Source organism: Oryx dammah, unplaced genomic scaffold (assembly GCF_014754425.2).
Source record: "Oryx dammah isolate SB20612 unplaced genomic scaffold, SCBI_Odam_1.1 HiC_scaffold_2, whole genome shotgun sequence".
Classification (NCBI taxonomy): Eukaryota; Metazoa; Chordata; class Mammalia; order Artiodactyla; family Bovidae; genus Oryx; species Oryx dammah.
In genome coordinates, this window is record NW_024070186.1 from 127,526,101 (window position 1) to 127,537,700 (window position 11,600).

General features: G+C 39.6%; 1 pseudogene; it reads right to left on the reverse strand.

Annotated features, from left to right (window-relative positions):
- Nucleotides 1-3,780: 3,780 nt before the first annotated feature.
- Nucleotides 3,781-4,295, reverse strand: LOC120853267 (annotated as a pseudogene).
- Between the last annotated feature and the right edge of the window lie 7,305 nt (nt 4,296-11,600).

The following is an 11,600-nucleotide window of genomic DNA, read 5'->3' on the forward strand; positions in this document are numbered from 1 at the left end:
CAGTACTGATTTCCTTTAGGAATGACTGGTTGGATCTCCTTACAGTCCAAAGTACTCTCTAGGGTCTTCTCTAACACCACAGTTCAAAAGCATCCATTCTTCGGTGCTCAGCTTTCCTTACAGTCCAACTCTCACATCCATACATGACTACTGGAAAAATCATAGCTTTGACTAGACGGACTTTTGTTGGCAAAGCAATGTCTCTGCTTTTTAATATGCTGTCTAGGTTGGTCATAGCTTTTCTTCCAAGGAGCAAGCATCTTTTAATTTCATGGGTGCAGTCACCATCTGCAGTGATTTTTTGAGCCTGAAAAAATAAAGTCTGTTACTGTTTCCATTGTTTCCCCATCTATTTGCCATGAAGTGATGGGACTGGATGCCATGATCTTAGTTTTCTAAATGTTGAGTCTTAGGCCAACTTTTTCACTTTCTTCTTTCACTTTCATCAAGAGGCTCTAGTTCTTCTTTGCTTTCTGCCATAAGGGTGGTGTCATCTGTGTATCTGAGGTTATTGATATTTTTCCTGGCAATCTCTTAATTCCAACTTGTGCTTCATCCAGCCTGCATTTTCACATGATGTACTCTGCATATAAGTTAAACAAGCAGTATGACAATATACAGCCTTGGCATACTCCTTTCCCGATTTGGAATCAGTCTGTTCCATGTCCAGTTCTAGCTGTTGCTTCTTGGCCTGCATGCAGATTTCTCAGGAGACATGTCAGGTGGTGTGCTATTCCCAACTCTTTAAGAATTTTCCAGTTTGTCATGATTCACATAGCCAAAGGCTTTGGTGTAGTCAATAAAGCAAAAGTAGATGTTTTTCTGGAATTCTCTTGCTTTTTGGATGATCCAATGGATGTTGGCAATTTGATCTCTGGTTCTCTAAAAGTATCAACTCCTGAAAATGTGAATCTTTAAACTGTGTGATAGACTCTTAATTATAAACTTGCTTAAAATAATAATAAAGAGGAAATATTAGTTTATATAACAGAAAAATCCAGAAGTAAGAGAGCCAGCTTTAGGAAGAGTGTCATAACTGCTGTCTTGGTCTTTCTCCTCTCCCCAACCCCTCTTACCATCAGTTCTAGCCATCTCTTCACTCTTTTGTTTTCTGTGTTGGTTTCAATCTCAGGCAAGCTTTCACTATATAGAGGCTGTTGGTGGCTCTTGGTTTATCAACTTAGCTTCTCTTTCCAGTGATTTCTGAAAGAGTCTTGGGCTTAACTCCCTTGCTCAACTAGGATCTTATAACTGTCCTTGAGCTACTCATTGTAAATGTGTTTGTCTGGATGTGTCTACTTATCATCCCTCAGAGCAGGGTGAAATGAGGCCAGACTTACCTGAATTACTTTGCAAGAAAAATAGAGTTCATAATTGCCACAAAAAAAAGGGGGGGAAATGCAGGCTGAACAGACAAAAACAAGAGACTATTACTATAGTTCATGATACCAGAGTTAAATTAGATGACTGAAAGTGAAAGTGAAGTCTCTCAGTCGTGTCCGACTCTTTACGATCCCATGGACTGTAGCCTACCAGGCTTCTCTGTCCATGTGATTTTCCAGGCAAGAGTACTGGAGTGGGTTGCCATTTCCTTCTCCAGGGAGTCTTCCTGACCCAGGGATGGAACCCAGGTCTCCTGCTTTGCAGGCAGACACTTTACCCTCTGAGCCACCAGGGAAGCCCTAAATTAGATGACTATGTTGCAATAATTACTTTTAAAATAAATTTCATTTCATAATTTTTCCTTCTACTCTTTACCTTCTGTCCCAGGACACGAAGACACCCAGTTTCTTTTTACCACATAACTCAAGAGATCTTGAATGTAAAATGAACCCCCAAAGTTTATTTTAAAACACTGAAGTTATTTTATGTCAAAATTTCTGATACATATAGTTTAACACAATGTCTATTTTTTGACTTTTCAGTAGCATTTCCTGGCCACTAATGATAGTGGCTGAATGCACTGCTGTGCTATAAGCAGTTCTAGGCTGGTTTTCAATAGTTTAAAATGTAATTTCTCCGAAAGAAATTTCAGAAAAAAAATTGGCATTCTGATCTCTGCAAGTATGCTTCATTTTTATAGTGATTAAAAAGGTCCATTTAGTTGATTTGTCAGCCTTGTAAGAACTTTCTGTTAGACACTCATCCAAGTGCTTTGGCAGAGGGCCATATTATATGGATAAAAGGGGAGGAGAGTTTAAATCGTTTTGAATAATTTTTTAGTCTCTGAGGCAAATCACCCAAAGTCCACATGTACATTAACTCCAGCATTACCTCAAGGTTAAATAAACTTGTTTTACCATGACTTTTGATCTCTGAACAAAATGGATTTATGTTTCTGTGAATCCATGTAGCTACAACCATAACGCACTGTCCTCAGAATACTTTAAGGGTTTTCTTCAAATATTATTGCTTAATAAAAACATGCTAGAAAATGAATCATCATGCCCTCAATAAACATCTCTGTTTAGTATTAAAAACTCGCCTTTCTAATTTCATAGTCAAGGCCTGAGAGTCCCTGGATAAATTGGACCCCACTCCAGATGGTGCGTTAAGCAATCCATTCTACTTGGCCAACATTTAGCTCAGAGACCAGCAAACTTAATTATCCTCTCCTTATTTGTAGAGTTATTTCACCTTAGCACCTTCTAGCTCCAGAACACATCATAATGTAACAGAACTCTCTGGAAAAACTCATTTCTCTTATGGCCATTAGCATCTGTTTATTCGACCTCCTCCTTGTTTGCCCTCAGCATCTGTTTGCAGTCCTTCTGGCCCCTTTCATGGTAGCCAATTATTTTACAAAGGGCCCCTTTCCCTCCCCTTTGTTGTTGAAAACATCAATTTCTACCTCTCTACTCCTTTTTAAAAATTATTTTAAGTATATTTCTAAATATGAAAAAACAACTAGAAGATCATTTCCCCAAGAGACTCTTCTGAGGAGGATAACCAGCCTCATGCAGGCTGTTTCTTTCCCTTTTTCCCCTGGTAACCTCTGCACTGGCCTTCACAGATGGCTCACTTGGCAGAGGGAAATAAGAGGAAGGACATCTAGTAGCAAACTGGTTGCGACCCTTGTAATCCCAGTGGGACATCCAGGTCAATGAGAAAGGGAAGCAGAGATCTTCAATTACCTCTTGGATCTCTGTGGGTGTGTAGTTCTCCTGACTTTTTTGATCCCTGTTTTCCGGTGCTACCTTGGGGTTCTTCCAGACATCTAACGCAAAGATTCCTAAGATCTTCCTCTGATGATCGCTTCTTCTTTGATGTCCTGGGTTTCCCAGGGCCTGCTGCTGATAAAGCGACCTTGTCCTGTTCCTCTCCTATGCATTATTGCTTTCTTGTACCCGTAGCTCTTGGTCAGTGCACTAGACTAGTTGTCCAAAATGAAACACAAATCATTTCTGCTTGTTTATAAAATAGTTTCTTATAGGTTATGCCTAGGCATTCTATCATCCTATCATGAAACTTGATTCTCTATTATGTGCCATTATCCATATGAGAAGTAGCAAAAAAACAGTGGGTATCATAGGTCTTGATAACAAACTGTCTAAATTCAGGTCCTAACTCCAGTCAACACCAGCTGTGTGACCTTAGAAAAGCTACTTAATCTCTCTGTGCTTTGGTTTCCCAGTCGTAAAATAGATAAAATAGTAACACTCAGTCAAATGTTATTGGAAGGACTTAGTGTCTACAACCCTTGTCTAAAATCCACAAGACTGGAAGTACCCTAGAATTAAGGGATTTTTCTTTTCTTTTTTTGTGGGGGAGGGGGGGCAGTTAAGGTTTTTTTTTTTTCCTGTCTTTAAATAGTCTGGTCCCTGATGGGAGCCTCTCCACTGCCCCTCTCCAGTTTGGCTATAGTTCTGAATGTTGCTTGATTTTGAGCAGCTCCACCTTGAACACCAACATTCCACCACCTGGAATCTTTGTGGAGGCTCCCCGCTCTCTATACCCCAGCTCTGATGGAATCACCATCTCTGCATTTCCCCCTCACACATCTCTAGCAGCCCCTGGTCCCAGCCCTCGATTACCTGGCCTGTGCCCAAGGAGAAGACAAAGGGCTGGTTCTGGGGCAGGCTGCTGTCAAACTCTGTTCTGTCTTCTAGCTTCCCCATGTAGTGTAGCTGCAGGACACCCTCTTTCTGCGATTTGATGGGACAGTGGTCTACCCATTTCTTGAGTCCAATCTTCAGCTTCCATTTGCCCTCGGCCCCTGTGGCTGTGACCAGGGCGCTCAGACAGGTGGACAGTACTGTCAAGACCCAACTCAGCTTCATCTCTCTCCTTGCCACACCCCCCATTTTTGTTTTTTGAAGAAAGGTTAAAAAGAAAGGTTAAATAATACCCATGACAGAGTTTGAGCAGTAGAGTCAAACATATTAATTATTCTACAGGAAAGTACACAGATACTCACACTAAATTGAATTTAAAAAGACTAGAAATAGTCACATAGCTGTTCAGGGGAAGTTTTGCCATCAAATGACTTTAAGTTAGGCCAGGTATTGCTGTCAAATGAGTTGTGAAAAATGTGTTTCAGCTGGAATTGCTGAATATAGTGTGTAGCTAGGTGTTTACAGATGACACCACCTTTATGGCAGAAAGTGAAGAGGAGATAAAAAGCCTCTTGATGAAAGTAAAAGTGGAGAGTGAAAAAGTTGGCTTAAAGCTCAACATTCATAAAACAAAGATCATGGCATCTGGTCCCATCGCTTCATGGGAAATAGATGGGGAAACAGTATCAGACTTTTTTTTTTTAGGCTCCAAAATCACTGCAGATGGTGACTGCAGCCATGAAATTAAAAGATGCTTACTCCTTGGAAGAAAAGTTATGACCAAACTAGATAGCATATTCAAAAGCAGAGACATTACTTTGCTGACTAAAGTCTGTCTAGTCAAGGCTATGGTTTTTTCCTGTGGTCATGTATGGATGTGAGAGTGGGACTGTGAAGAAGGCAGAGCTCCGAAGAATTGATGCGTTTGAACTGTGGTGTTGGAGAAGACTCTTGAGAGTCCCTTGGACTGCAAGGACATCCAACCAGTCCATTCTGAAGGAGATCAGCCCTGGAATTTCTTTGGAAGGAATGATGCTAAAGCTGAAACTCCAGTACTTTGGCCACCTCATGTGAAGAGTTGACTCATTGGAAAAGACTCTGATGCTGGGAGGGATTGGGGGCAGGAGGAGAAGGGGACGACAGAGGATGAGATGGCTGGATGGCATCACTGACTCGATGGACCTGAGTCTGAGTGAACTCTGGGAGATGGTGATGAACAGGGAGGCCTGGCGTGCTGAGATTCATGGGGTTGCAAAAAGTCGGATACGACTGAGCAACTGAACTGCACTGAACTTAGTACATAACAGGAACTTCCCTAGTGGTTCAGATAATGAAGAATCTGTCTGCAATGCAGGAGACCCGAGTTCAATCCCTGGGTCATGAAGATCCCCTGGAGAAGGAAATGGCTACTCACTCCAGTATTCTTGCCTGAGGAATCCCCATGGACAGAGGAGCCTGGTGGGCTACAGTCCATGGGATCACAAAGAGTCAGACATGACTGACTAACACTTTCACTTCATACATAGTAAGTTCCTCAGACATTATCTAATTTTTATAATTACTAATATTGTTACTCAGTCAAAACATTTATTGAGTGTCTACCCCACACTATTTATTCTGACATGTTATTGTCATATGTCATAATGAGCTACTTGATTGAGGTCAGATCGCCTTCCTTCTCATCAGACTGTTTAATTAATACTTAAAAAAAAAAATAGATTGAGTAAACACTTTGGAACTTGAGGAAAGAGATGCAAGAAGATTTTTTTCTAACAATATTTTAAAATTTTTCTCCTCTGGATAACTTTAATAATCAGTACGGACCTCATTGATTTATTGTTTAAAATTTTTGTTGTGTAATTGAGAAAGTTGTAATACATATACAAAGTATACAATGTGATGATTGGATATATGTATACAGAGGTATGCAATTAGCATATTCCCACCAAATTAGCATATTCATCACTTCACATATTTACTTTTTTAATGAAAACATTTAAGTTCTACTTTCTTAGCACATTTTAATTATACAGTACAGTGTCACCAGCTATAGTCACCATGTTGTACCTTAGATTCTAATCCTGAGGTGGTAACGGCTCCAGGCAGAACTGAAAATGGCTGCTAATCCCATCCTGAAAGAAAGTAAAAGTGAAAGTGTTAGTTGCTCAGTCCTGTCCAACTCTTTGCGACCCCGTGGACCATAGCCTGCCAGGCTCCTCCGTCCATGGGCTTCTCCAAGCAAGAATACTGGTGTGGGTTGCCATGCCCTTCTCCAGGTGATCTTCCCTACCCAGGGGTAGCATGTGGACCTGCTGCATTGCAGGCAGATTCTTTACCACCTGAGCCATGAGGGAAGCCCCATCCCATTTTAGCCCTCTTCAAGACAGAGTGGTTCACCCTTCCTCAAGTTCCTCCAGCACGTCTGGTCTCTGCTCCTGAGATGGTCCATCTCACTCTTGTATTTGAGATGACAGGCTATGTCAACAGCCAGGTGTAACACTTGGTCTTCTATTTGAACCACTGAGAGGTGGGCATCTTCTGTCTTCTACTGGGTATTACATGGTAGCAAGTATGTGTAAAATTTCGTGACAAATTACAAAGTACACAAACTATAGAAAACCACATGCTCCTGTTTTGCTCCTTACTTATATAAATGACACTTTGGGACTAGGGTGAAGGAACACATGGCATCATTCACTGCTAACAACAGTTTATCAAAATCGGTCTGTTCACAGATGAAAGAAGCCTTGTTCCAAGCTAACTGGCCAAGGCCTTAGCCTGCAGGACAGTCCTCATAGATTTTAAACCTAAGCATATTCAGTGACCTGCATAAGTGATAAAAAGAGGTCATCAGAATTTTTTTCAGCTAAATTTCTATAAGTAGTCTGGCCTCTAGTTTTCATTTTTTAAAAAGGTTACCATTTTATGATTATAGACCAAACTAAAGGAATATCCTATAAATTTTTGTGTAAGTAGGTTGGCCCCTGGTTTTCATTTTTTACTGTTAAATAACCACAGGTTGAATACAAGAAATTATATATGTACACTTATATATACATATAGGTGATATTGTAGGATATATAGATAATAAAAATATATCTATTTTATATATAGATATTTAATATCTACATAGATTATATATTTTATCTTATCTATATATGTTTATATGTTTTATCTATCTATTTTTATATGTTTCTATCTATCCATAGATAGAAATACAGTTATCTTCTATTAAAAGTCTGTCTAGACTTTTTCCCCCAAAACCTTTTTTTTCAGTGTATATCTCCTCTATCCACTCAGTGAAATGTGAAATTCACTCAGGAGGCCACTTTATTCCTAGCCTAAAATTCCTGATGTTCTGAACACTTGATATGGTGCCCTTTAGGATTACTGCCAGTTGAACCTAAATTCTGTGGCCATTACCCCGCAAAGTACATCAGGCTGTGAGACAAGCTCTTAAAGGAAAGTAGTTTTTCAAGCTACATTATGGTGCTTTTAAAGGGAATAAAATCCTTAATGAGAAAATGAGTCTCTTGAGACTTCTGGCTCCAAGGTCAGCTCCGCACACTTGCCCTCTTGCTTGGCAGAGAATCTGTTCAGGGACATTTCAGGGAGCCCATTCTGTAAAAGGTCCAGGATGAAATAGGATGACAGCCTGTTCTCTGGAGCCTCTGTTGAGCAACTTTATAATTCTCTGACAGATTCCCTGAGAAGCTGTTCCCACACAACAATACCGAGTCACCAGCCTCTCCTGCTGTTACCGCCCAACTAGGGAAGGAGGAACTGGGTTGCTAAGGAACCTGATGCAATAGCACCTGATGGAACTAACACTTGTCAGCTAATAACAGTTTAGTGTGAATAAACTTCTCAGAATCTTCCCGGGTGCATTAATACACTGCCAGATTCTGCAGGGCTTGGGCCCTGTATTTATTTACCTTTATTTCTACTCACATCTAGGGCAGTGTTAAGTAAACGTTTTGGGAGTGTCAGCTGAGGTCAGCCTGCTCTACAATATTGTCCTCAACTGGTTCTTGTTGTGGGTGAGGAGGAAGAAGAAGGGCTTTTTCTAGCCACTGTTACTCGTGGCTTGAATCTATGCTGGAAAGAGTACAAAGAGGGGATTGCTTTCAGAGACCATAGAAACTGGAGGCTGACAGAGCTTACGTGAACCATGGAGTGTGATGATTAGGAGAGAAAATGGTGCTTCAGGTTCAGAATCATCCACCAAATGCTAAGATAGGTTTTGTGGTTGTTGCTGAATAAAGGGTGATGAAAAGCCTCTAAAAATTATTGTGCAAATGACTTTTGGAGTCTCTCTAGGTGGTCTCCATTAGGTGATGGTATAATTTAAGCGCAGCTGCCCCTCTTCTAGGAGAGTGGTTAAATAAAGCCTTGATAATGAAATACAGAAAAATTGGAATCATTTTGTTCATTTTGGCTTCTCATACACCCATATTTAAGGCTTCTTGGTAAGCTACAATGAACACTTCAACATTATGAGAAATAGAGATGACACGAAAATGTAATTATATTTAATATATAGAATGCAGATAATAACATTCTGTAAACTAGGACAGGTCAAATAAAGGGAGAATCTAATCTGGTTTCCTGCACCTCTTTCCATCTCTTCAACATTAACTAAAGCTCACTGTAAGATATATTAAAAGGAGATGAATTCATTGGTGTGGTTCTTTGTTATTTTACCTTCACCCAGAAATGTAATTAAGAAGCAAATCATATTACTTTGATGACAGAGACAAAGTTTGTCAGAAATGGCATTATTACTACAAAATTAGAGAAAACACAGACTACATTCCCACTTCTAATTTATCACAATAGTGATAAAAGTCCTAAATGCTCCAAAATGGTGAAATCAAATGAGAACTATCAGCATTTTGTTACTTATGAGCAGAACTAATTTCCTTTCAGCCTTATGGAATTAATGACATAATTTATGGTGCATTTCATTGCTTTTAACAGTGGTAGAATGTATAAAACAATGCATACTGTATATGTATAAAAACAATACTTTTTTTCTCAAGCTCTTATCAGCCTATGAATTCTTGAGATAAACTTAAAAGTCATCAAAGTGGTAAGTAGTGTTCTTGATTAAGAAAATAAGACTCAGGAATTCAAAGGTTTATGAACTTTATTCAAGTTTATCCAGCATCTATTTCCCAGGGTGGAAAAAAATCTCCACCTGCTTTATTTCACACACCTCTTGACTCTGAGCCTCTGGGGCATAATAAAGTCACTGGTCTATACTTTCACCCTGATGAGATCTTCTGTCAGAGGTGACCTTTTTGTTCTTGTTCAAGCCAGACCCAGTCACCAATATGTGCCTGATGACTTATTGAAAGCTTTAAACTCTCTTAACTCCTTGTATGCTGCAGTTCTGCAGCCTGCATCCGCCCAGAGACTGCACATAGTACTTCCGTGCTCAGAGCTCTGGGAACAAACTGCACACTCCAGTCAAGACTCTCCCAGGTCACTGAAGGGATTTGATAAAATACCATGTCCCTTCTAGGTGCTTTTTATCCTGTTGAAGGGACCATGATCATTTTAGGAGGCTTTCCTCAGCTCACATGTCGTTTTCCAAGGGCTTCTTTAAAGATTTTCCAATATCATTCTTCTTCCCCTCTCCTGCCCTAGCACTTCAGACAGCAAACTGGTTCTTCCAGGATCTTTGTAGAAGGAGAGGATAAGGGACAACATTTATTTATTTATTGGTCAAAAGGAAGAAGAAAGGCTCAGAGATGGGAGCCACATTAAAACAATAAGACTGTTGACTTTTGCCCTGGGCCTTTAGATGGCACAGTGGTAAAGAATCCACCTGACTATCCAGCAGACACAAGAGACCCAGATTCTATCCCTGGGTCGAGAAAATTCCCCTGGAGTAGGAAATGGCAAACTACTCCAGTACTGTAGCCTGGATAATACCATGGACAGAGGAGCTACAGTTCCTGGGGTGACAGAATTGGACATGACTGAGCACGAATGCACTTTACACACATTTGATCCTAGGAAATAGCAAAGGTTAAAGAAATCCCCCTACTCTTGGGTTCCAGAAAACAGCATACTGCAGAAGCCACCCTACCCCATATGATTTAGATGCAACTCACAGATGTGCCCTTATTTACCTATGACAGGTCAAACATAGACTCTCCAAATTTCCATTCTTTGCCTCATATGTGATTTGCTGAACTGCCTATTCCTGCTAATCAATCAGAACACTCAAACTTAACTTTCTCTCCTTTCCCCAGGTCCCTGAATTTTGACCTCCTTCATCCTAAGCCAGCATCCTAACTCTCCTAAGGAGCCCCTGTCAAGAGTAGAGGACTCCACAGTAAACCAGTCTTTGATCTGTTGTCTCATCAGGTTATCCTTCATCCCACTTCCCCACACCTGGTTCTCTCTAGCTTTGTTGACTTCTCCCTAGAAAAGAAAAGCCTTTTCCTGCTTAACTGTTGAGACACTAGCAGATCTCTTGTCCATAGCATCTCTATGTTGCAATAATAATTCACCTCTCCAACTGCAATAGTCACTCCCTCCAATCTGTTTTTAGGCCAAATTCAATGCTTTGATATTTCTTCTCACTTCTAATCCCTTTGGGTCTGTCTCTCTTGCATACACACATACACAGATTCCAATATGGCTACTTATGTTTCTTTAATTAACAAGTGTGATGATTGGGCAAGTTACAGGTAGGTTAACCATAGAAAAGCTAATTTTTCTTTATCTCTGAATTTCTGCCTACCTTTGATGTTCTCTCAAATTGCTTGGCAATCTAAAACTCCTTATTGAAATCTCTTGTTTTATATAGATGTCTTTCAAAACCGACTGGTAAAGCCAATCAATTTAACTCAGAAGAAAAACAAGCTTAGAAAACATGAGCAGCCCTTGATTTAATTGTTTCTTTTCCTTCTCAGTGAACAGAACATGATTTGCCATAAAAACCTCAAACTGTCATAGTTGACTGAATAAATTCTGAGGATTTTAGATAGAATAAATAATGCTTATTCTAACTTGGTATTGTTTTGGTATTTTTTTTTCTCATGGGAGAGGATTTGTTATGTGTTTTAAGTTAAAAGTAGTATTTGTTTTTCATAGCATTCATTACTTACCAGGCCTATGTAGACTTTCATGGTTTAAGCCTTTTCAAATTAAATTTGAAGTACTGCTATTCTTTCCTATCAGAGTAAAACACATTCTAAATCCTAATAAATCTATTTCTTTAATATGCCCCTTGATGTATAATAGTGCAAACAAAAACACATAATGGGTTCCTCTTGAGAAAGGAAAATATATTCACTCCTGATGAAAGATCTTTTGATAATTCACTCTTGGCTTCACCACTTGATTTATATCATCTTCCCACATTAATTTGTTTTTAATTTTTTCCTGCCTTCTAAGGTTTTTCTCATTTCAGTGACATGTACGTAACAGATAAGGTTGATGAACTACAGAAGTAAAGATCCTTAACTCAGATGAAAACTTTAAATTATTCTGTAGTCCCATAGAATCCATGAAAGAAATTGAGGAGCC